The sequence below is a fragment of the Lissotriton vulgaris genome, chromosome 7 (assembly GCF_964263255.1).
Source record: "Lissotriton vulgaris chromosome 7, aLisVul1.2, whole genome shotgun sequence".
In the NCBI taxonomy this organism is placed as follows: Eukaryota; Metazoa; Chordata; class Amphibia; order Caudata; family Salamandridae; genus Lissotriton; species Lissotriton vulgaris.
The window spans coordinates 460110348-460137732 of NC_141695.1; the positions used below are offsets into that span (position 1 = coordinate 460110348).

Consider the following 27385-nt stretch of genomic DNA (forward strand, 5'->3'; position numbering starts at 1 on the left):
GTGGACAAAAGGGTGACCCTGCACCAGTGTACCCCTAAAAAGGAGTAAATTTCCACAACTCCACCGGGCAATCTGTCTGCCAGAGGCTACACCACACTGGGAGAACCTCCACACAGTTGTTAGCGGTGCAATGAGGTGGTACGAACTTTTTTACACACACAATTTTGGAACACCGTATACAAGTTTACTGGCAGACAATTTATTCAGGAACTTTCAGACATTGGAAGTGTTGCTCCTGCTACACCCGAGATGTGTGTGCTGGGGTTCCCAAACGATGTGGATGTCCTGCTCTTCAAGCTTCTTTTTAGCATACTGGGCCTGGTGGTGGCAAAAAAAGATGTGGCTGAATACTGTGGTGCGTCTGAGTTGCCTACTGTGCACGACTAGCGGAAGGGATGGACTGCTACATGGCAGCGGAAAAGGTGATATAGCTTAGCAGGTGATGGCCCTGTAAGTCCTACAAGATATGTGGATGGAGGAGAACCTATTATGGACTGGATTCTTCAGATGGCAGTCCAGGTCTGACTCCTGGCTTGGCTGCTAGCTAGAGCCAAATCACTCTAGTGATAAATGCATGTGCCCTAAACTATACTCTCCTTTATTGATTCTGTGTTTGGTTGTGCTAAGATCTACTCCTAAATACCGTGGTGCATGTTGCACATGACTGGATTGTTTTCCTTAATTTTTTTGGGTTAAAAAAAAGATCAACCCTAAATATTAAGAAACATAAGCTACGTTTCTAAACTATCATTAATATATAGTTTTTACCACCATTTGGGAAAATTGCTAATTTCCCCCTCTGCAGGTTATTCGTTCTCACCTTTTCAATTTCGTTCCACAACCTGGTAAGATCATAGCTGCACAGTGTTTTCAAAGGGTATCTTGTCACCAATTCAAAGACAACATGGCAGACCTCCTTTTTGCAATGTAAGCAGTTCAAACAAGTTGTAAATAGGAATCATGCTTGTGCTTCTCTCGAGGCCTATGTAAGACCCCGATCTCACTTGAATGGGGGTTTATGTTGAAAGGGATGTGTATGCAGGACTTGGATTTGTTGTCTTAAGACAAGACATTGTGTGTAGGAGACTCTAGCACTAGGTCTGTTGTAGAATATAGATGCAGCAAAAGGCGTGGCTGGCTGTTTGGCCTGGATGCCACTAAGGCACTGCCCACCCATTAGATATAACAGTAGTGTGGGCGATAATTGGACACTGACTGTACCCCTCTGGGGAGGGGGGTGGGGGGGATTTAGGTTTCTTTTTCTTCTTTAACATTTTATTGTGAATACTACACTCTATTCAGTTGCTGAATATACCTTGAATGTGTGAAGTATAATGTATAGTATTAGACTGCGTACTTGTAAGTCCCTGACTGTAAGATGACCGCTTTGAAGTGCATTTTTTGTTGGTTGCGATAATAGCGGGACTACTATGTAAGAATTGTAAACTATATACTGTGGAATGTATGTATGGTAAATTCAATAAAATATGTTTAAAAAAATGCTTGTGCTTCTCTCATCCAACCAAATAATTATTTTGTAAAAGCAGTTTACGCATTAGCGTGCCCTTTGGTAATTGTACCTCAGTACTATTTGAATTGTTAATTGACAATTTCAAATGGAACTCTCTTTTGACTCTTTGATGGAAAACATAAAATGTAGGGCTGTGGATGAATATGACCTACTCTGGCATCAAATAAATACTCTTTTGTTAACTCTCTTTCAGATTGCAAAGCTGAGATGAAAAACAATATATTTTATAGACTTGAAATCTGCGTTTGACCTATTTAACAGACCTAAGTTGTGGCAAAGCCATCAACATTTAGAAATCGCACTTACACAGGCAATCGAAGGTTTGCACAAATTAATGCAGGTTTTCGATATGGAGCATCTGAGTAGTGTAGTAAAAAAATGTTTGTCCCACAGGTTTGTGTCTTGGCTGTGTTCTAGCACCACTTTTATTTAGTCTTATCTTAATGATGTTGGAACACACCTAGACAAAGGTAACACTGACGTACCGAAATTGTGCAACACATAGGTAACAATCCTTTTTGCTGATAATGTAGTGGTGATCTCTCTGACACAAAACGATATGCACAGGCTGCTATCTGATTTTGATGAATATTGTAAGGGTAAAGAGTTACAGATTAATTCTACTAATGCTAAGATAACCGAAATGAAGCCCTTGCCTTTCCTAAGGAAGTAACTCTTTACTCTTCAGTTAATGGACTAGACCGTGAGAGCGTATCAACATTAGATTATTTGGGTATACACAATTACAAACTAGATTGGCACGATCATAAAAAAAAAAGGCTGCACTCGTATTAAGGCGAACATTTAATGCTGTACTGCACCCTAAACATAAAATTGGTAGTTGGTTCTCGAGCATAATAATGCATGTGTGTAGGCAGAAAGCACAGCAGTCCACAAAGCCAAACTGTAAGATCCTACTAAGGCCAGTTAATCGCAGATAATTAAAATTGAAATTTTCAAGGTCTTTAATAAAGCTGAGCCCTGGTACACCACTAGTCGCCTTGTATGTGGAAATGGGAAGTTGACCCATTCCGGCAATATTGCACTAAGTCTTGGGCTGTACTGTCTATATTTTAATATAAATCACCATGGGGAAATGTGCCTAAAAAGCAATAACGAACGTATTTCCCCAGGCCAAGGTCTACAATAATCTATGGGCAGTATATTTAAAATAAGTATTTAATGCATTTAGGGTTTGATCACTTTTGGAAAAATCTATTAACTATTGGCTCTGATGCTGCTAAGTAAGTAACAACAGGATATTATTCGTATAAGTATGAGAATGGTTGAGGCCTTAGAAAAATCACCACTGACCGCTAGTTATCTTTTAATAATATAGTCATTTGGATTAGAGTATTACTGCACATTCTATATGTCCGATTAAGATAAGGAACTCTCCCTGCTGCAGCTTCTCTGTCAAAGTTCAGTAGAGAATCTGTGAGCAGTGAGTTTTGTATTAGTGAGCATGGGAGATGTGAAACGATAATTCACTTTACACTTTTTTGCAAAAAGACTGGGGTTTTGCAGAGCGAGTGGCTACTTCCTATATTAAAGTCGTTCTCGTGACTGGCTAATTCTTATATTTTAGTCATTCTTTATAACATTTTCTACTGACACATTGGCACTCTGTTACAGAAAAGATAATCCCATCATATTCATGGGGGAACTGTAGTCGAAAACCGGGACAAAAAGGGTTTTTGGCTGGAGCACACCATCCATCAGGAGCATTGTGGAGCTGGCTTTGCCCCCACACCATTGATATTCAACCATCTATCATAAACTCTACAAGTTACTCAGTGCCACAACAGCTATACTTGATGATTGTTCTCGAAGTCATTCAGGTGAAAAAGTTAATTAGTTGGACAGTGTGACTCGCCTTGAGAAAGCATAATGTGACTTAAGTCTGGCTTGTTGAGGTGCTGTAACTATTGATGATATGACTTACGTTGAAACAATAAAAACATCAACTCTTGCTATTGTCAACTGGCACTGTTAATAATTCATCATATTAATCATACACCACAGAATTTTAAAAAATCTGTTCGGGAATATACCGTTCCCATTATGTGTTGAAACCAATGTAGACCATGCACATATGTCCCTTTCATGTCTGCCTTAAATGTGTTTTGGTTAAGGATCTATTCCACTACAGAGAGGTACCCCCTATAGCTACTTTGGAGGTCTGGGAGGAGGGGGAAAAAACAGTCAAAAATATACAAGAGAAATCTCCCCCGCGACCTATAATACTGTTACTAAGGCTTAACGCAGCTCTTATGGGCATCCCTTCTTGTGTAAATCAAAACCAGATATCTTTTCATCATTTTATTCAAACAATATTTTTTTTAAATATAGAGAATATAGTTTCATTTTTTTATAAATATAAAACATGACATTTTTTTGAATAGTTTAAGAATACTTTTTTGTGGAGAAAAAACATTTTTTTTTTAAATCTAATTTTAAGACATGACAAACATGGAAGCAATACTTTCGATGTTATAAAATACAGTACATACAAATAGGCTTGCGACAGAATGGTGATGATTTTTCATATCCCCATCAAAAGGAAGAAAAAAAACCTTCTCTCATCATACCACACCTCTCATTCCGTCCCGTCCTCACTTGAACCAGGCATACATACACACATACACAGCCACATCAACTTCCCGGCCTAAATAAACGTGCTAGTGGTAGGGATCCTTTTCAGCTATCCATGGTGTTGCCGCCAGCAGGGAATACAACAAGCCAATGTACGTTTTGGTGGATCAAATAGATTTGTGTCCACCTTCCTCAGGGCCAAAAAGGTTTTAGTCACCTATTCAATGGCAGAGGTGCGATGGGGAATCTGGAAATGGAAGGGTTTTTTATTATTGGAATTGCCCAGAGAAATAATTTTTATCATACTAAGTTATAAAACATACAAAGGATCTTGTGCCTACTACTGAACCTATATAGACCAGATCTGCACCTACTGTAATTTAACGGAGAAAAAAGTGAGAAATGATCCGCAAGGGGAAATCCCCAAAAGTAAAAGTAGGACACCTCCACCATTCCCACAAAGTGCCAAAATATAAAAAGACAAGTGAAAAAAGTGAAAATTACACTGCATGCATGGTGTTGGCTATGCACTACTTGCTAAGGCCATGAGTTCATTGCATGCCCATATATATGTTACGTGGACAATTCATAAGCTAACCCGATAGAATTGGTCAGGATTTTCTGCATTTCATCAGTAGTTGTCCGGGGGTATTATCCTTACGATGCTACTACGTTCTGCAATGCTAATTTCTTTTGAGGGGGTGGAGTTGTTTGTCCCCATCTCTTTGCTGTAATACGAGACAAAACTGTTACTCCATGCTAACCTCTGCTTTCACTTTGGGTATTACTCAAAGATTCGGACAGACCCTCATGGGGATTTACCTGTGAGGCTCAGCCGCAGTGCTTTAACCCTTTCGATGCTCATGACGAGCTGAGCTCGTCATGATGCACAGTTGAGCTGTGCTGATGACGAGCTGAGCTCGTCATGAATAATGTACTATATCAATGTCCAGCACAGGAGGGGGAAAACGCCTAGCAGCCAAGGTGTTAATAATGGAATTTGTTCTGGTATTCTCTAGAAGCACGGCAAAAATTATGCATATGAGTCGGGCTTAGGGCTGGGCCAGGAATGCAGATAATATCTGTAATGGCATGGTAGTATATTTAGAGTGAGCTTTATAGTTCAAATACCTATGCCAGATTACACGCAAATAGTGCTGATCTTTAGAAAAAAGGGGAACAATTACCCTGCATGTAACACTGTCGTATTTCTTCTGATTTTAAACATGTTCGCTGTATGTTATTTCCGTTCCCAACTACGGTTCAATTGGCATGTCGATGCCACATGGTCACTCTACAAGGAGAAGTTTCTGAGATTAATGATCTGACTTTAACCCCTTCCACGCTGATGACGAGCTGGGCTCGTCATGGCGTAGCCTCCTCGCTCGCTGATGACGAGCCCAGCTCGTCACGTAAAGTGCGGTTTTGAAAATCTCAGCGTGCGAGCGGAATTCCGCTAGCGCGCATGAGGTTAAATGTTGCGCTCCACATTAAGGCCAGCTTTATCTTTCTGATATTGAGAATACCCTTTACCTCTCTTATACCTTTACTAGCGATATGCCTGTACATTAAACAGATTTCGTATATATCTATTTTCTCATCCTATACTGTCTTACTTTTTTTGTCTTCCCCTGCGCAGCTATGCAATAGGTGGGGAACAAAGAGTACCCCGCTCGATTTGTAGACCTGAAGTTACCCATCTAAGATTCCACGCAATCCATGCGCCCAAGTCCCCTCTCTCTTTCTCTGTCTTTACACCGTCAAACCGTACAGGATCACCGTATGCGTTCTTACTTGCACTGGCCATCAGGTCCCCGTATCCTATGTTTCTCAGTCCTGCTCACCCGGAGAGGGTGGATGCTGAATGGAACAACTTTAAATTCACTCGCCGTCTCCATAACTGTCTTGTAAGCCTAGATTTCGTCTCTATGGTCAGTCACGTGATCATTTACCCCATCACAAAATAATGAACTTACTTCCGCTGGCACTTAAGACGCCATGTTGGAATAAAGTCTACTCAATCAAATGTTTGCTCATTTACCATCACAACGCTATGCCGTATCTTTAGATTACAGCGAGAGGCAGATTTTATTAACATAGTCGGCTCAATCAGCCATACGTTATTTTATATGCTCAAAAATAATGTTGATTCCTACTTCTCTACTGATGTTCTCCTAGAGAGCGTTCTATTTTTCATACAAGATATAGCTTCTTGTCAAGAGTTCTACATATGATGACACCCGTCCTCTGTTCGGTTGAAAAACTAGGCTCCTACAAAGTATAGCCTCTAATCAGTTATTGTAACGGTTGCCAGTGGTTGATGCATTATATGCCAAGTAGGGTTGAAAAGCAGATATGTGCGTAGGAGAAACTGGAAAACCAAGACACAGTTACATTAGTGAGTTATGTTCCATATTATTTACTCATCCAGGCCCTCTTCCACCGTAATACGTGTATACATCCAGAATGTCTCCCTATGTTTGCATGTTTCTGTTGCATTTTGTTCTAGTTTTGTCCCAACTTTTTCAAGAATAAAGCAATCGTAGATCTGTTGGAGTGTGTATGTTCTTGACAATGACGTACCATATGGGCTGTCATCTTCCCTGTCCATATAGCTGACCTGTGCTCGGAGTATCTGTGCCTGAACTCCCGCCCTGTCTCTCCCACATACCCTTTCCAACAGGGGCATAGGATGAGATATATATAATATTGAGCGCCTTGAGACCCTCTGGGGTATGTAGTGCGCTTAACAAATGACTGATTGTACTCTCATTTCTCTGTGACTATAGCAGTGTCACAAGCAACACAGGTACCGCAACAGTGATTCCCTTTAATGGCTGGGCTGGTAAACCTGTGATAGAACTATCTTCCAAAGCTTCAGGTTCTAGTTCTCTCATATGCACCAACTTATCTCTAAGGTTGGCATTTCTGCGATAGGCTACTATCGGTCTTTCAACTGCGTCATTATCCCCATTTGTATTGAGTATTGTCCAATATTTGTCAATGATCTTTTTGACTTTGAAATTGAGGGGTGAGTGATTGATAACTCATACCAGTTTGCGCTTTGTGCCTTCCAACAGAGCATCTCGATTATGAAATCTAGCTCTTTTAAATGATGTCCGTACTAGTCGTTTGGGGTAACCTCTTTCCAGTAATCATTTCTTTAGTTGTTCCCCTTGTGTCGTATTCTGCTATACTAGAACAGTTTCTTCTTATTCTGCGGAATTCCCCAAAGGGAATAGTCTTTCTGGCGATTAGGGTGGAAACTATCATGGCGCAGGATTGTAATTTTTGCCGTGGGTTTACAGTAGAAACTCGCTGCTATAATTCCTGAGTCACCTGAAACGACTAATTCTAAAAATTCAACTCTATAGCTGCTGTAATTCGTGGTGAACTTTAGATTTACATCACTCCTATTTAGCCATGAGATATCGTCCTACAGAATGGGTGCATCCTTATCCCAAATAAAAAAGATTTCATCAATGAAGTGGCACCACTCTCTGATATTCTCAAAGTATGGTGCCACTTCATTGTAGACCTGCTTTCTCTCGAATGTCTTCATGAAGATGTTCGCCGCACTCTTGGCACAAGAGGCCCCCTTGCTGGTCCCCATGGTTTGTTGGTATAGATCTTGTTTAAACTCCAAAAAATTGTTAAATAACACTAGTTCCAAGCACTCTAGAATGAACTCATTGGGTCTGTTGCCCGGCGTTCTACCTAGTAGCGAGGCCACTGCTTCCACAGCTCTTTTTTGGGGTATGTTCGTGTAGAGTGCCTCAATATCAAATGTTACTAAGATGTGTCTGTCTGGCCGGAAAGGTATGTTTTCAATTCTGTTGATAAAGTCCCCTGTATCTTTGATATACGATTGGTACGTAGAGGTAAGGGGGCATAAAAAATGTCTACATACTTTGAAATCGGCTCAGTACTTGAATTGAACGGTGAAATTATGGGGCGAAGAGGTGGATTAACCGTGTTCTTATGTGTCTTCGGTACCCCGTACAAAGCTGGGACCATGGGGTCCTTTTTATTCAAGAATTCAAATTCCTTCTGGCAAATATCTCCCTGATCCAGAGCTCTTGTAGCCATAGTAAAAGTATTCTAGGTCGCGTGGGAGATTTCTCTTGGTTAAAGATCTATTCCGTCATAGAAGCAGTTACCCAGGTTGCTGTGCCTAGGGGTCAAGAATTTCTCTTCATTGATATAGCCTTATTTTGTCAAAAGTGGGATAGAACCTTGTAGCATTTATCTATTGCAGTGTTTAATAGGTTAGTCAAAGTGAGGGCCTCGAAAAGATCAAAATCTCCAACCTTTCGCCTTAGGTGTGGAGAACTCAAAAATACAGAATTAGCAATAGTCAAATAGTACCAAAACAGCTATCTAGACAAGTGTAAAATGTATTTTCAAAATGATGCTATTTGCAATATATTGAAGCGATTTTCTTGCTTGTATCGCTTTTCATGGTCTTTTAGTGTTTTCTGCTGTTATGCTATCCATTTTGCTAATTTAATCACTTTCTTTTTTCTCCTTTTTTTTTTTTACTTCTTTTTTGGTGTGTATAGCTCAGTGCTTCTTTCCTAGTTCTAACTAATAGTCCTTAGAAGAAACCATTGTCAACTTAGTCCTCTGAAAAATGTTTCTGGGCTCCTCCTTGGTTTTACTTCTATTCTGTCGGTGGATTATCGTCGCTCATGGTGTATATGTATATATATATATATATATATATACACACAACATACACAATCTCTGACTCCTATTGTGTATTAAACGCAGGAGAAGGAAATACAATTTTATATAGAGTTTCCCAGTGGATTTTTTTTATCTACATTATATAGTCCCTACTATTTACTGTATTATTACGTAGTGCATTGACTTTCTTTTGTTGTGTATGTAATTTGACATGCTTCAGTGCGAAGTTGATGCGACAAAAAATGTTTCTGAAACAGAAATAAGCAAGTATTCCTTTTTGTACTCCTAACGAACTGCTTTGTGAGCTGTTATTCCTACAAGTTTTGCGCATCTCGTCAATAAGTTGTATTAGCCTTTGTCTTTCAAACTTAATGTCAGTGTTCCTTATATGAGTGCTGTGCTTTTAGGGAATGGTTAAATGTGAATAAATAGTTTAACTGTTATCATTGCTAGCATGATCAGTTACTAGATGTGTCTAGCGATGGTCACTGCATCATGGTGACCTGTAACTGACTGTTTTTCATCTGGTTACAGGTTTTTAAGTCCAAGAAAGAATACATACAATATCTTCCTGGAATGAGTGATCTGCTCTGGAAAGCTGCAGAGACGCCAGCAGGTATCAGGTAAGGCTGTAGGCTTTTGTGCCATCTTTGCTGTCATGGCAGGAAGTAGCCTGGCTCTTTTTACACTGGTCCTAAATTGCTAAGCAATAGTAATAGAGACTTGGTGTGTGATTTCTGCGACTTGGTTAAAAAATGTCTGCTGTGATTTTTTTCTGGTGTAGCGAGATTTTGGTTCCTTAATGCTTCTGATCTCATGAGACCAGTAAAAGCAGGTCAACCACAGAGTTCTGACTGCTGTTGTCAGTGCTCCCTACTGCATATCTGTGGCAATAGGAAGGTGGATGGAAGCTCTCCATAAAGAAAAATTGGCTACAAGTTGGCCCTTAAAAAAAATGGTCTCGTCAGGCCATTACAGGAGTCAGAGGAGCCCTTTTGGTCCGTTCCTCCCCGTTCTTTTTGCTATCATTCTTCTCCCAGCATAAGCAGAGATCATCGTCTTGTCTCCCTTTGTCTAGCTTCTTCATGCTTCAGAATATGACTTTGGGAGATAAATGTCCATCTGGAATGGTAGTGGCAGGTTAAGTATACATCACGCAGTGACACCAACAGTGGTAGTGGGTTGTGAGGGTAGGCTTGTGGAATGCTGGATATCACAGACACAATGTCAAAAATGCTGTGTTTTAAAACCTTACAGTCGGCCCATTAACAGCATCATAAAGAACCATGTACAAAGTGACAGGTTTGTCTGTTTCCAGGCTTTTGTGATTTCGATCTTGCTGTTGAAACCATCAGGGCAGTGGATCTTGGAGGACTCCTCGCGTTGCACCTTAACTGCTCTTTCAGAGTCCATTAGTGATGTATGGGATGCTCCCAGCTCATCAGCACCTTCAGTATATGGGAAGTCACTAGTACAGTATTTTGGAGTCGCAAGGTCCTTCTGTCTTGCCTGGCCGTTTATCCCCTGTATATGCTCCATCACACACTGTGGCATTCCTTGCCCCATATCTGCCCTCTGTCGATTCCAGAAGGCCCCCACTTCAGGTACACAAATCTGTGGACTGCAACATCCATGACAGGCCCATGAACTCCTCACACCTCCTAGCTTACTTCTCCTGTGCCGGCTCAACATTTTATTTTTAGGTTGTTCTGTCAATTTGTGACTTCGCTGGCTGGGTAAGATGACGTGTATCAGAGGGTGGTGGGGTAGTTGTGCTCCAACTCACATGTGTTTCAGCTGAAACAAAAGGGCATTCACTTCTCATTTCTACCATTGCTGCACACTTTAAAGTTGCCCCATATTTTTTTGACTGGTGCTGGTAGCAATGTGGTACTGGGGAACTGCAGTCGAAAACTGTGACAAAATAATTTTGGGGGCTGGAACTCACCATCCATCAGGAGCATTGTGGAGCTGGCGATGCATCCTCACCACTGATATTTAACCTACAATTATACACCCTACACGTCACTCAGTGCCACAATAGCCCTACTTGACAATTGTTCTCTTAAGTTCGTCAGGTGAACATGTTAATTCGTTTTCATGGCATTATATTTCTATGTTGGGTTTTGTTTAGTCATGATTGTTGTTTCTTTGACATTGGATTGATGGAAGTTAGCTTTGCAACTGTTGTCACAAAGGGTAGTATATCAACTTCAGACGCAAGGTTTGTAATCTTCATTGTCCTGCCACTTTACCCCAGAAGTATTTCTGCAAGGGGAAAACTAGTGTGATCATTGTTGGTGGATTTTTTGCTTTCTTCTTGTTACGTCTGTGTTTTTGTCCCCTTCTGATTTGCTGTTGCTTCCTTCACAGTATAGCGCTGCAGCGCGAGTGCAATCGCAATATATTTGTGCCATTAGTAACGCTTCTGGGGTATTGTAATTCACGGCGCTTTAATATCTCTGCCTTTTGCAACGCTTCTGGGGTATTGTAATTCACGGCTCTTTAATATCTCTGCCTTTTGCAACGCTTCTGGGGTATTGTAATTCACGGCGCTTTAATATCTCTGCCTTTTGCAACGCTTCTGGGGTATTGTAATTCACGGCGCTTTAATATCTCTGCCTTTTGCAACGCTTCTGGGGTATTGTAATTCACGGCGCTTTATCTCTCACTCTCACATCTGTAGCGCGATTAAGCAGCAAGCATTGTCGATTGCCTGTGCCCCAGCCTACCTCCAGTTTCGTTTCTCCTGCGCTGCCGCCATTTTAATTGTTGTTGGTGGTGCCTCAGATCCCGGCCCCCACAGCCCGCCCGCATCCCAGCTGACCCTCCCAGGCCCTTCCCCCTCCTCTATCCTTATATGACGGATGCATTTGCGCGCAGCGTCCACGCGCAGCGTTCACGCCCCTTGTGCGCCAAAGGTAAGCCTGTCCGAGCCTGGACCACGCCCAGCGCCTGTCCCCCCTGGTCCCCGCCATACCCAGCCCACTAGAGTCACATATGATGCCACAACTCTCCTCGCCCTCAACCCCGGACGCGCTCCACAATGCTGCGAAGCCACCCCAGGACGTACCCACGGCCCATTCGCCTGCCTCTCCTGCAAGTTCAACTGCATCAGGACCCTCACCAAATCCACTTCCTCCACACACAGCTCTGACTCTAACCGCCTGAAGTGCATCCTGCTTAACACCCGCTCGGTCCACAGACACGCAACGGAACTCTGGGACCTACTCGACACTACGTCACCGAACATCGCCTTCCTTACAGAAATATGGATGAACACATCAGCACCCGACGTCGCCATAGCCATACCAGACGCTTACAAGATTACCCGTAAAGACCGCACCAATCAAACAGGAGGAGGCATCGCCACCATCCATAGGAACACCATCAAAATCACGACCAGCTCCGACGATAATCTTGCAACCGCCGAACACCTCCACTTCCAGATCCACACCGACCCTAGGACAACACTCTGAGGCACCCTCATCTACAGGCCTCCAGGTACCCGCACTCAATTCAACGATTACATCACGGACTTCGTCAGCCCAAATGCCCTTGCTTCCGAGAACTACATTCTTTTAGGAGACTTCAACTACCACCTTGAAAACAAACACGACAGCAACACCACCATCCTTCTGGACAACCTGGCTAATCTCGGACTCAAACAACTTGTTGACACCCCTACCCATGTAGCCGGACACACGCTCGACCCTATCTTCACCTCCAGCAAGCACATCTCCTTCGATCGCACCACAGCTCTCCACTGGACGGACCACAGCTGTGTCCACTTCAGCTACAAAACCACCCTGGCCCACCACCGCCCACAACCTATTCCTCTGAGAAACTGGAACAAAATCACCACCGACCAACTCCTCACATCACTCAACCAAAACCATCCCACCCTCTCATCGGACCCAAACCAAGCGGCCACCAATCTCAAGCAATGGATCACCCACAGTGCTGACGAATTTGCTCCCCTGAAAAAGCACCAGATCAAATCAGCCAGCAAAAATGCTCCCTGGTTCAATGAGGACCTTAAAAAATCCAAGAAGCTATGCCGCACCCTGGAGAAAACATGGAAAAAAAAACCAACCACCGATAACATGTCCACCCTCAAGGCAGCCACCCGCAAACATCACCAGCTAATTCGATCCACCAAGAAATCAGCATTCAAGGATCGTCTCGACAACAACACTCACAACAGCAAGGAACTTTTCAACATCGTCAAAGAGTTCACCAACCCCACTGCAGCATCTAACGTCATCACTCCCTCCCAAGACCTCTGCGATGCATTATCCTCCTTCTACAACAAAATTGCCGACATCCACAACAGCTTCGAGAACACTCCCAGCGTTCAACCCTCCCTTCCCCCCTCGGATCCTACCCAGCCAACTAACAACCTTAGCGCCTGGAACCCAATCACCACTGAAGACACCATCCGCCTAATGAACTCAATCCACTCTGGCTCGCCAACTGACCCCTGCCCCCACCACATCTTCAATAAAGCGGACTCCATCATCGCACCCCATCTCCAGGATGTCATCAACTGCTAGTTCAACTCTGCCACCTTTCCAGAAAGCTGGAAACACGCCGAACTCAGCGCCCTCCTGAAGAAACCCACAGCTGACCCCTCAGAACTTAAAAACTACCGACCCATATCCCTCCTCCCATTCCCGGCCAAAGTCATCGAGAAAGCCGTCAACAACCAGCTCCCCGCCTTCCTTGAATCCAACAACTCCCTCGATCCATCTCAATCCGGGTTTCGAACCAAACACAGCACCGAAATCGCCCTCATTGCAGCGACTGACGACATCCGAACACTACTGGACAACGGTGAAACAGTGGCCCTCATTCTACTCGACCTCTCGGCCGCTTTCGACACAGTCTGCCACAGCACCCTTATACAACGCCTCAGCAACATCGGCATACAAGGAAAAGCCTTGGACTGGATCACCTCATTCCTCGCTGGGAGAACTCAGAGTCCGACTTCCCCCATTCAACTCTGAAGCCACCGAAGTCATCTGTGGCGTACCACAAGGATCCTCACTCAGTCCCACCCTCTTCAACATTTACATGAGTCCACTCGCCTCCATCGCGCGTCTACACAACCTTAACATCATCTCTTACGCCGACGACACCCAGTTAATCCTTTTCCTCACCAAAGACCCTAACGCCGCCAAAACCAATCTTCACGAAGGCATGAAAGAAGTAGCCGAATGGATGAAACATAGCCGCCTAAAACTCAATTCAGACAAAACGGTGGTGCTCATCCTAGGATCTTCCCCCTCTTCCTTGGACGACTCTTGGTGGCCTTCCGCTCTGGGCACAGCACCCACACCCACAGACCATGCATGTAACCTTGGCTTCATCCTAGACTCCTCTCTCTCGATGTCCAGACAAGTCAACGCAGTCTCATCCTCCTGCTTCAACGTACTTCGCATTCTCAAAAAGATCTTCCGCTGGATCCCCCTCGAGACAAGAAAGACTGTCACCCATGCACTGGTCACGAGTCGTCTGGATTATGGTAATACACTATACGCCGGAATCACAGCAAAATTACAGAAAAAACTCCAACGCATCCAAAACGCATCAGCGAGACTCATATTAGACATCCCCCGCCAAGAGCACATCACCAGACACCTAAAACACCTCCACTGGCTTCCCGTTAACAAAAGAATTACATTCCGCCTTCTCACCCACGCACACAAGGCCCTCCACAATCTGGGACCCGAATGCCTCAACACTCGACTGTCCTTCTACAAACCCACCCGCCCACTAAGATCGTCCAATCAAGCCCTCGCGGCTGTCCAGCGCATCAGAAAATCCACCATGGGTGGCAGATCCTTCTCCTTCCTTGCCGCCAGGACCTGGAACTCACTCCCCACCCACCTCCGCCTCACTCAAAACCACATCTCCTTCAGAAAATAACTTAAAACCTGGCTATTCGACAAATAATGAACCACATCCCCAAGCGTCTTGAGACCCTCTTGGTGAGCAGTGCGCTATACAAATGCCCGAACTTGAACTTGAACTTGCTGAGGGTTCAGAATGGCTCCATTGTTTCTTTAGTCCTCTGGCCATTTGATGTCCACTTTACTGCCTGTTGTTCGATTGTTAGCGGGTCACAATATTTATTTTGTGTGCTTATCTGTTTTGCTTTTTGGCAGGTAAGGACAGCTGTGATAGCTTGAGAGGTGTTTTCCAGCGCTGTTCACTCAGGTCACTGTTTCACTGTCTATTATCAGGCAATGAGAAGAAATATGATTCTTCTTACACCGACCCCAGCATGGTTGCTGATGACCAAATTTTGCAACGGTCAATACCTGACATGAATCATGACATGATAGGTCCTCATATTCTGCTTTATGCTTCTCTAGTCATGTTGCGGGTGCATTGTGCTAATTGCTTTTAGTTTCCTAAAAGCGTTATTATTAACAAAGGCAATCTCATTGTTCTTTTTTCACTTGCTGTCCGCTCTTAACAAATGTTTTGTTTTTGTCGGTCATTAACAAAGTGTAATATTCAAGTTTCTGCTATTTGAGTTCATGGGTCACACTTCTGTAGCTGTTACCTGTGATGAAAGTGATTCTACTGTGTAATTTTCTTAACCTGATGATGAAACTGAAAGTTCAGTGGTTTCACTAGATCCTACTAGGTCGCAAAGCTCCACTAGATAAGAAGAATACATGTACACCTTCTAGTAGAGACAGCTAATCTTATGTACTTCCAAAGTCTACAGTGTTGTTAGCATAGGACTTAAAAGTGGTTCACATTTGTATTTTGCTGGATAGACACTAGGCATGTTTTGTAGATTTTACCGTTGAGGTTGGGAACAAACTACAGTTGGAATCCTGTGTCCTCTTATAGTTATTTTATAAGTAACTCATTCTCTCTTTTATTTGATATTCTTTCCTTTTCCGCTCATCTCAGCAGCCAAATTCTAAAGGATAGAACCTTCGAAGTGATGGCTGCGGTGCCCCAAAAGTGCTTAGAAAGTTATGGATTTTCGCTATTAGTAGCAGCATTGCCTCATTGCTGCAGGCAATATTGAAAGTACTGATCCGTTGGAGTAAGCAAAGATGGATACCAATATCATGCCTGAAGTGAAACTGAAGAGAGGTATGATGGACTCCTATAATAGGTTTCCAGCTGAAGGTTTGAGGGAATATAGAGAGCCGTCCCAGCTGGTACAGCTAAGGCACAGACAGCAACTGCCACTGACAGAACATTCGGGGCAGGGTGTCTGCCAACACTCTAGATGACAGCACGGAATAATCACAGGCCTCTGCCAGCATCACATCACCACACCTCCCCCCTTTTGATAAAATAACTCTTGTGACAACGGAAATGGGGAAAGGATACATAAAGGAGCACGCATTTGCAATGCAAAAGGTCTCGCATTTACCAGAGTTCGAGCTATTGGCATTGTAAATGACGATGCCTTTTATTTATGTTTTAGTTTTTAAAACAGATGTAAAAGGTATTATCATTTACAATGCTAAACGCTTAAACTCTCGCAAATGCAAGACCTATTGCATTGCCTGACAACCAGATGACTTGGGCATTTTTTTCCGCCAAGTTCCTTGAAGTCTTTCGCTGAGTTGTTCAAATGGTAAACTAGAAGGGCCAGTTTGTTGTGGCGTTGCAGGAACTATTTACTGCAACAGTGCACAGTGTAGAGCAACACAGCTCATTACATAATGCACCAAAACACACAACACTACAAGAAACAGAATACTGCATAACTCAGTACAGCAGATAACTTCAAAGCACAACCTTTAAAAAAAAAAACAACGTATCAGAACATGTCCCTTCAAAGCACAAATAAGCATGATGGAAGCACCTTTATGCACCTCAGAACAACACAACAGAGCAGATCATGCATAGCATAACAAAATACACAACATCACATAATAGGCCGCATCTCGCATAGCACAATTAAGCAAAATGGAGCACACTTAACACAACATCCATGCCAAAAGCAAAGCATAACACAATAGAAACATACATAAACAATTAACATAATGCATACCACCACCCAGCACATCTCACTATAATAACAACTTAACAAATTACATAATATGGTTCAATATTCAATGCCATAATTAAAAACAAACAAACAAACATTTGTCTGTCAGGCAGCTGGCGTCTAAAATACCACAACGTGTTACACCAGACAAAGCCCACTGGCTCGCAGGCAGTGTGTGCCCATGAGCACAACGCCGATTGAGGCCAAGCATTTCAAGGACCCTCGGAAAGGTCTTGATCGGTCTTCGATGCCTTTGGCCAATATATTGGACATTGCAGAGGAGGCTTAGGTGTCAGGCTCCGCCATCTCCCCTGACATCCTTTCCAATTGGGCGCAGCGTGCTATAATATTCCTGGGCAACGCTAACTGTGCCCTTTTGACAGAGCGCCGTCGTACCTTGTTAATAAAGTTGGACCCTAAATTAGACGACCTGGCCTTGTCGGAGGCCGGAGCAGTGGCGCAAGGGGTCTCTTTGGAGATCCCTTTGTAAAGGAATTAGGCAAATTCGTGGCCACATTTTTTTCACTGGACAAGGCCCAGTCCAGTATGAAGAGGGTTTTCCAGCCCCGGGTCTCTCAAGGGACTGGCCGTGGCATGGGCCGCACGATCGGTCGTGGTGCGCAACACACTCCCAATAGGGGTAAGGCTCCAGGCGGGGACAATATAGTTCCAATGCCAATTACTCCGACTTTTATCCCACAAGAGAACAACGGTTCCGTGGCCGTGGAAACTACAAAACAACGCAGATGGCGGAGGTTCCAATGGTAAGTGCCTTGCCTGCGACGCACGCCTGTCTCTGGGGATGTTTGGCGCTCTTTCAAGGTGCTTGGGCGAGTATCGCAACGGATGCTTGGGTCTTGCAGACCGTCCAAGGGTTTCATATAGAGTTCTACGAAACCCTGCGTCAACAGTGCCTTGCCCGTCCCATCTCTTTCTGTCACAGATGAGCAGCAGGTCGATGAAGATATTTCTGCGTTGCTTCACAAAGGTGCCATTTGTCGTTCCGCTCTGCACCCCAACGGGTTTTCAAGCAACATCTTCTTGGTGGACAAGCCCAATCGGGAACGCCGTCTGGTCATCAACCACAAGGATTTCAATGGGTGGTTGGTGTACTGGCATTTCAAGATGGAGGGGATTCACCTTCTCCGGGGTGTTCTTCCGTCATACTGAATGGTGCGGTTGGACCTCAAGGACATGGAGGTGAGGATGATCCCACCCGTAGCATGATCTCATGTGAACCCGCCCATATATGCGTAAGTAACCCCTTTTTCTGCAATCTTCACAGTAGTTCAGGATAGTATGGCTAGTGTTGCAGACTGTGGTTTGGGTGTGCTTATAGTGTTGTCACGGACAGGTTTCCATGGTGAACCTTGCACTGCCTTTGTCTCTTTTAGGAAATGATGGTGCAAAACAGGGCCAATAACGATGTTGCGTGCTTCGCACGAAAAAAGAGGAAGGACAGCCAAGCTGGAGGGTCTATGTAGATGGCAAGAACACTGTTGATGGACTTATGGGACAATACCTCCTTGAAACTATGGGATTTGTAGTCCTGTTAGAGTTTTCTGTTGGTTTCTTCTGTTAATTAGTGTTTCTTTCCCTTTTTGGGGGGAAATGATTGAAGTTTGTTGCTTTTCTGGCTGCTGCAAAATTTGGTTGGATAATAAAGCGAAGAGAGAAAAGCCTAACCCTTGCCTCCCTGTCCTTAATAGAATTGAAACTTACCGTTACTATGCTAGGTAAATTTCGACTCATGACTGCAAAAGGTCTTACACCTACGAAATGCTGCTACACTGCCATGTATTACACAACAACAAAAAACATGCAACTTCCCGATCCAGTAACATTTTGCGACACTTACCTAGTCTGGCAGTCAAAAATCTTTACAAGCTCAGTGAGTGTGATTCTCCTCGCTTTCGGCATGGAGCAACTTTAAATACCTATTGTAGGGAAATCTCATTTCTAGTGACTGACCGGAAGCTGGAAAACTAAAATTTCATTCTAAAAGAAATTAAATCGGAAGTTATCTCCCCAGCTATAGTAGAAAAAAAAGCATTTGACATGCAATAGGGCTTGCATTTGCGAGACTTAGAGCTATTGGAATTGCAAATGATAATGCCGTTTATTTTTGTGTTTTGAAAACCTGTAGGTTTTTAAAACACTTCAATAAAAGGCATTGTTATTTGCAATGGCTGAAACTCTTCGAAATGCAAGACCTATTGCAACATCGAAGACAGCAAGAACTGTCATCTATCAGAGTTCTGACTCCAACATAGAATGACTGAAAGCACTGGAGAATTAGGATTAGACAGTCTGCTCGCCCCTTCAGGGCGAGCAGACTGTTTGTTGCGTTGCACTGGAAAGACTCAGCTGACCCTGGGGCAATCATCACACTGACAGCAGGTGGGGCAAGGTCGCTTTCACCTTTCAACCTTCTCCCCAGAGGAAGAGGGGCCTGGGACAGCAGAAATCAGAAGTCCAAGAAGAGCCGAGGCAGGATAAAACAGAGAAGCATGGTGACACTGAACTGCAGCTCTGGAGGTTGCCCGGCTGGGAAATGAGGAGCAGGGTTGCCTCAAGTGCTGGGTTAGAAGGAGGAGGGAGGGAGTGCTAAATTCTGGGCGTGTTTACCAAAGGCACACCTTGCTCACACTCACCCCCAGTTTAGGACATAACTTTTTCAAGCAGTTCTACCAGTCTGAAGGTGTCCTTCTCAGCAGAAATCGGTGTTGCGCAGTTCTCTGCTGTTTGTTTTCATCGCCACACTGGGGTCCGCGTACTCCAATGCAAGCATCAGAGCACGTAGTTCTGCTAATTGGGCGGTACAGTCACCTAATGTCTGTTTATGCACGACATCGGACTTGAATTCACCCTCCACCATTGTACCAACCACAATTGCACAGGCCGCGAAATACGCGTGTCTAGAACACATAACCACTTGCGCACTACCATCAGTGTGAATGATACAACGAAATCCTCAAGTGGGCGCATCGTCAGAGGAGCAGGATGTACAAACTAAGGCCAACACAGCCCAAGTTGCGCCTGGAATGGACAACGATCCTTATCTGACCGCTGTAACAACGTGTGGGAGGGCGCCATTAAACCAAACGGCAAGCTGCCAAACAGAAATCAGAATTTCTACCGTCCGATATTGAGCGTACACTGCATGATCATCAGTGGGGGTGTAAGTGTGAAAAACACCAGAATTAGCATCCACCGTGGGAAATGTGACCCATGAGTAGTACAACTCAAACGGGTACGCCACGTCATCAGAGACTACAAAAAGCACCGCCTGTCACTCTAGAGAAACAAGGTATTCCTGCAAATGATTACGCACAGCTACACGACTGTGTGCCGGGATATCAATCGCAGCCATGTCGAAACAGTAACAGAAGTACAATACTATAATGCACTACTGGGTAGTAATTCAAAGAAGAAACCTTTGAGAATGTTCAAGATTGAAACAACCTATGCAAACATAGGTAGGTTTTTTTATCCGTCACTATCGTCAACCGGAAACGATAGTGAGGGTTCTGAAGACTGAAATTAGCACTACTCCAGTGTCTCACAATAAGACCACACTCGTTTGCGCAGAATCCATGTTACATGGCATCGCCAACACAGAACTGTGCACAGAGATTTACGACCTCAGTGAGTTAGGGTGTGCGCAAACACACCTTAGTACCCAAAATACCCTACCAGACTAGCAATCAGTGTCACTTTAGCTCTTCGTCCTATAGCAAAGAAACCAATGATTAGACAACCTAGAATATGCGACTCAGGAATGGAGGGAAGTGAGAACACTCTTTTGTTATAAGTTCATACCAGTCCACAACAGGAATAAAATAGAGACACGGTAAGGTTAAAATGTTTATTTTAGGACTTGGGGGTGTGGCCAAGCAGCATGGTTGACAGGACGTGAGCTCCTTCGGTTCCCGTCAGGTCAGCACTAAAATCCTCTAACTGATCCTTTAGTAGGGTGCTCGGACCAGGTTTGCAGGGGTTTATGAGTCTCTGCAACCGAGGGGCACATCCTGCTCAGCGGTTCTCCTACCCTGTGCTGTGTGAACGGCTATCGCGGCTCTGGGCCGCTGAACTGGTGGGCCGGATCGACGCGAGGCTGGGGCTGCGGCCTGTGTCGTCGTGGGCAGAGGAGGAACAAGATCCTGGTGCCCGCCACGGCCTGCCCTGGGTGAGGTGTTTGGGCGAGGGAGGCACCCACTGCCATCGGGGCCTCCCAGGAAGAACCGGGCTCCCGAGGCGCGTCCGTCCCCTGTGGGTGCACGGCTGGGGACGTGGAGTGCGGCAAGGTCCTCTGGGGTCGCCGTCGGAGCTGAGCCCGTCTGAAGTGGCGTCCGGGCCGGCCCTGGAGGTGTGCACCGGTTTCCGGGGGCAGGGGGGAGTGCCTTAGGCGGTGGTGGACTGGGCCGTAGGCCTGTCAACGACTGCTGTGATGCTGGGCCCCTGCAGCTGGAGGGCCGGCCCTACGTGAGGCCAGGGATGCGGCCTGCCTTGCTGTGAGGAGGCCTGGAGCTGGGGCCTGCTGCAGGCTGCGCTGGGCGTGTGGTGGCTGCGCGGAGGAGCCCACTGACATCGGGGACCTTCCACGGGGGGGGGGGGGGGGGGGGCTGCGCCCTCGTCCTGCACCCGGCGCCTGCATGAGAACCGAGGAGGGGACGAGAAGCTGTGGGAGGCCCGGGGCCCTGTGCCGGCTCATTCACTGAGGCGGTGCACGTCTGGACCCCGCATGATCCTGGGTGTTTTCCATCGTGCTACTGAGCGTGTGTAGAAGAGCCCCGGGCCTGGACGCTGGGTCCGGCCCATCTTCTGTCTTGGCGCGGCACCCGCTATCTTCCGAGGCTCTCTGAGGGGGGTTGAGCCCCTGCATCGCATCTGACCCCAGCAGAGCCTTTGGGGCCCGGCTACTCGGACACTCTGACCCGGAGCGAGGGGGTCATCTCCTACATGCACCGGGGATTCTCCTGAGGATGCAGTGGTGAGTGGGGAGTGATGGCGCTCAAAGCTACATCTGCACAGGGCTAGAGAGACAGCCCCGGGCTCTTAGCTGGTGGGACTCCTGTGACATTTCCCCGAGCCATTGGGTGAGGCTGCCTTGAGACGCCTCTGACGCTTGCGGGCCCCGGTGCGGTCCCTTCAAGCTACTGCGATGGGTAAGGACAGGTTGCCCCGCGCCTCTCAGCCTAACACTATAATGCAATACACCACTTAGCGCCTCCCTTCGCAGCGGATCACGCGTCAGTCGGGACAGGATGGGGAGAGTGATGCGGCGACGAGCCCTCCCGGGCAGAGCTCATGCGGGCGATCCAGGGGTCCCGTTCCGCCCTGGAGAAGCAAAAAGAAACAGCCTCCATTGATGTGTACTTAATACGGGCGGACCTACGGAAAGTGGCGGATAAAGTCTCTACTGTGGAGGGGGATATCGTCCAGCTACAAGGGGAGGTGGCTTCCCTGAAGACAGTTTTGCAGCTCACCGCTGTAGGAGAGTAGGGTCTGCAATCCTATGATCACCCAGATTTTTTGCTTTTGTTTCACTGGTTTACGACTTTCTCTGGCTGTGGGCCTGCCAATCAGACCCCCAGCCTGGCTGTTCTCTTTCTAAATTACGATATGTACCCTAGGTGCATTTACCAATTGGTACTGGGCCACCTTATCAGACCCTGTAACTCAGGGCATAGGTGTACCCAGGGCCGCCAGGGGCTGCAGCATGTATTATGCCACCCCTGGCTGGCCTCCTAAATTTGACACAACTGGCTGCATGACAGCTGGGGCGAAGTCGTGTAATCACCCTTTGCTTTAGATATAGTAGCCCTATATCTAACCATACAATGGACACTCGAGTTCCTATCAGTCACTCCTATGGCAGGCCTTGACAATCCTGAAGGCAGAGTGCATGGGCTCGTGTGAACTAGGCTCTGGCCCGAGCCGAGCCCGGTTGCAGCTTGCGGAATCCAGACCCAATGGCTGTTCCATGATAACGCGTACCACATCGGTAACTTCGGTGTCGCGTTATCAAGACATGTCGAGTAAGGTGTCATACGAATCGGGATGCTGCCCTCTCACCAACTCTGGCGACGAGGTTAGCATTCCGCCCTTCTAGATGGACACGACATGTACGTAACTGTGAACCCCGGTTAAAGTTAACTAAAGCCTCAGCTCCACAAAATGGATGCTGCCACCACAGACACGAGTCTGACCTCCTGCTGCTGGGAGTCCTTCCAGCGAGGAGCGCTTGGACAAAGGGTTTCCTGTCGAGGGCGGTGTTCGCACCGTCCCAGACAGGGTTTGTGTATTCTGGGTAGGTAGGGCTTTTGCGAGAAGGTGACTGCGGAGTGGCACCCCGGTGCTCACTACGCATCTGCCGGTCAGAACCAGTTCCAGGGGCGCCAGCCCTGGCCTGGGGAAAGTCCGGCAGGGGAGAGGGGTGTAACTACCTCCCTTCCTGGTCCCACCCTTAGGGCAGGACCTAGTCATGTACCCACCCCTTTCTTTAGAATAAAGGCCGGAGCGGGGACCCTTCCAAATTAGATCATCTTTGAATCAAGAATACTTTCTACGAAAGGACTTCAAGACTCTTCTCAAGATTTCTCCCTTGTGACTAAGGAGTAGTCACCCTGCATCAGCGGGCACCATCTAAGAACCCTGCGGTTTGCTGCAAGTCCTTCCTCAAGGATCCGACGGCCCAGCTCGACGAGAACCGGCTTCCCTGGCACCTCTGACCTCTACCCACGTCATCAGCTCAGCTGTGATCTGTGGGTGCGACGAGACCTCGAGGGACCGGCCATCATCAGAACCTGCACGCTCTTAAACCAGCACGACCATCGAAGCGATTCCCTGGTGAGTGCTCTGGGGTCCGAGAAGCCCCGACCCTGAGCCGCTCCAGCACCGAAGTGCAGTCTCCCAGCATCTCCACGATCTGCGTGGGGCCCTTCTGCTCGCTGCTCAGCACGTTGTCTGGTCACTAGCCGCTGGCTTGTGCCCTTCTGTGACGACATCCGACAATCAACACTGCTGGTCTGGTTGCTCCAGGCTGGCCCTTGCTTCCATCTTTGTGAGAAGCACCCCGGACCCTCCTGGTCCACTCAAGACGCCATCTCAGGCCCACCACGTGGCCCTGAGATCTGCCAAGGCTTGTTGCCCCATCCTGGGCCCAGCGACGCCGACAGCATCATCCTTCGTGGGACAGCTCGCACCTCCGCCGTGGTCGCCGACAACGCCTCCTGGTCCGTGAGACTGCAGAGCCTAGCGTCGCCCACTCACCTGGTCGAGGTGACGGCCAACCGGTGCCATCCTGGTACCCTCTGACTACTGGCTAGTAGTACGAACTTGGTCCCCTCTGCTTTCAGGTATCAACAATCTCTGATCCAGGCTTGGATCTCTACGAACTATTCATCACTGGTCGCCGGCCAGCAACTCCTTTTCTTCCGGCTCCTGGCTCGTCAGCGAAGACCCCGACGCCTGTAAGACTTGTGCAGCCGCAGCCCTCGTGGCTAGGTAACTCGGCATTTCGGTGCCTGCATAGCCTCTTTACTCTAGGGTCCCGAGTCCCTCGCTTCCGACTTGCCTTATCGGGTCCGCCCGAGACCTTAAACTTTCCGTGTCCTCGGACACTTGTTTGAATTGTGCACTTGAAGTATTTTCCTAAGAGATTTGGTTTGTGCTTAGTACCCTGTCCTCATAAAGAGTCCAGGGCTGTTGTGAATCTTAATAAATATCCTGTTTATTTTCATAACGCTTGTGTGGTGTCCTTTCACTGGGTGTTCAAGGGGTACATGTGTGGTAAACAGCTGGCTTAACGCGCCCTCTCGAGTCTTTAGCCTTAGACTGCTCGTATCCACGCTACTAGGATAGCTGGTCTATAGGTTGACTTACAACCAAACACCATAAGGGTCGTTGGAACGATACATAGCGGTCGCTAGAATAGCGAACGTTGCATATCGGGCCAACTTCTCACAACCGCCACAACGGGGACGCTGGAACGCAGAGCGGAACATGCGGAAGGGAGGGCACGCCACAGTAGCATCAGGGTCCTTGTCATTCCGGAATGCTCGGAGATTGGCAATGCGGAGCGCTTCCTGGAGCACTGGATCCGTACAACACTCTGCCCTGCCGGCCTGTCTGAGGTCTTTGTAATAGAGCGGGCCCACAGGGCGCTGGTCCCGCTGCCGGGAGCAGGGGGATCACCCGAGAGCCCTCATTGCTAAGGTCCTGAACTATCTGGATAGGGACTGCATCCTGAGAGCGGCTAGGGAAACGGCGAACCTCACCTTTGAAAATGCCAGAGTTTCTATCTGCCCGGACTATACCCACCAAGTACAGGAACAGCGGAAATCCTTCCTAGCAGTTAAGCAGAAACTTTGGGAGTTACATTTGCAGTACATGTTACTCTACCCTGCTAAGCTTAAGGTCGTGTACCAGGGAAAAGCACACTTCTTTGAAGCCCCGGAGGAGGTATGGGAGTGGCTGGAGATTAGGGGGGATGCCCTCCCACCGAGCGAACGGGGAGTAGCCCGGAGTGCGTGGGGGACACTGCCATCGAGGAGGCGCGGTAACAGGCGCAGAAATTCATCAGCGGCTGCTGCTCATGAGGAGACGGTGAATCACGGCCTTCCTGTGCTGTCTGTGGCTCCTCTTCGGGATGAAGGACTGGTCCCAGAAACTCTTCAGCCCACCACTTACACTCTTCCGCCTACCACTGATACGGTCCCTGAAGCTGTCAGGAGCTCAGTTGCTACCACCGCAGTTCCACCCTGAAGGACGTGTCTTCCTGTGTCCTGGACTGCAATGACCCGAGGGCATCGGTTGGCCTATCTTGGGCCATTCAAGATAGTAAGAGTATTTTGGGGGTGATTGGATCAGGGGGGCGCTGATACTAGGGGTACAGGGGTTTTGGGAGTTGCGCATGTACATCCTCCGATGGTTCGAGGCCCTACATAGTGTATTGAGACAGCTGGATTGTGTTGGGAGCTGGTTGGGGGGAGGGAAGTTCTCTTCTCCACTTGTTGGGCGGTTCAGCCCGGTTGGGCGTATGGGGTGGCTGTGCACGTCCTGGCACCAGCATGGGAAGGGCATATCTGCATGTTTTGTTGTTGCCAGTATATTGCTCGTGGGAGGGGGGTTGTTTATGTTCTGGGAGGGGTTGTTTGTTGCAGGCATCGTATGGATTACATTTCGGGCACGAGATCGGGGTGTCTACATGGGTCGAGGAATATGGCTTGTTTGGACACATCACCTGACATTGGGTATAAGTTCTTGAGCTGGAACGTGAGGGGGCTGGGTACATGCACCAAGAGGTATAGGGTCCTGTCCTCCCTTCCCAGGCACAAGGTATCAATCGCGTGCTTCCAGGAAACTCACCTCACCGGCGATTGGGCCCAAAAATTTGGGAAAAAGTGGCGGGGTCAGGTGTTCCACTCTTCGTTTTCTACATATGCCAGGGGGTCCTAGTGTGGGTGGCACCTGGGGTCCCGTTTGCTGTCCAATATGTGGAAGCGGACATTCACAGGAGGTATCTGCTCCTCCGGGCGAAGCTAGATGACAGGGATATCACCATACTGAACTCGTATGCACCCAACACGGATGACCCAGTCTTTTTTCAGTCCCTCCAGGAGGTTGGATCCCAGACCTGGAGGCACCGGTGCTTTGGTTTGGGGATTTTAACTGTGTCCTGGATCCCATTCTCAAAAGGTTCCCGCCCGAACTGGTACAAAAATACGCATGACAGCGAAACTAAGGGAGGTCATGGGGAATATAGGAGCTCTTGATGTTTGGCGCCAGAGAAACCTGACTCAGAAGGTGTATACCTGTTTTTCTTCCACTCACAATACACATAGTCGCTTGGACAGGGTCCTAGTTGCAAACACAGAGTCAAACATGTCACTTGAGGTTACCCATCAGGCGCGTTTCTTATCTGATCACTCTCTGGTGGCGTGTGTGGTGAATTGGGGGGGCTCAGTTATATGGTCCCCGGACCTGGAGGTTGCCAGCAGAGATCCTTCAGGACCAGGTGGGGAAACATCATTGAGAAACTGCTATAAATGACTACGTCGATCTTAATGGGGGGTGGGGGGTGGGGGGTGGTAAGCTCACATTGGACACGAGATGGGACGCCTTAAAGGCGGTGGTGAGAGGGGCATGCATGGGCCTCACCTACGGGGTTCGGAGAAAACTCTGCCGGGACTTACAAGACGCGGAGAGTAGCCTCTTAGACCTGCAACCCTCAGACTCCTGATGCTCTACCACAGGAGGAGGAACAGGACGCTCGGTCTCGCATTCATGAAATCCTGGAAAGGCTTGACAGATATACCCTCACCCAATATAGACAGCGCCTTCACAGGGAGGGCGATAAATCAAGTCGCCTTTTGGCCTGGATTCTCCGTCTGGACCAGGCCCTAGAGGGAATTGTGGCCCTGCGGGGGCCTACAGGAGGAGTAGTCCACTCAGAAGTGGGCCTCCTATGAGTTCTCCAGTCTCACTTCCAGCGGGTGTATGCCGCAGACCCTGCCATTTCCGAGGCCTCTTAT

The 27385-nt window shown here is 47.0% G+C and overlaps 1 protein-coding gene across 2 annotated transcripts in view; it reads left to right on the forward strand.

The window, feature by feature from the left end:
* LOC147701862 (uncharacterized protein ZSWIM9-like) overlaps window positions 1-27385 on the forward strand; it is a 382928-nt gene that overhangs the window by 14369 nt on the left and 341174 nt on the right. Inside the window, exon 2 of one of the 2 annotated variants that reach the window (XM_086930496.1) lies at window positions 9350-9438. The exons of the other annotated variant lie outside the window; for it this stretch is intronic. The gene's annotated coding sequence lies outside the window, so the exon portion shown is untranslated. The remainder of the gene's footprint in view (window positions 1-9349; window positions 9439-27385) is intronic. 2 annotated transcript variants of the gene reach the window in all.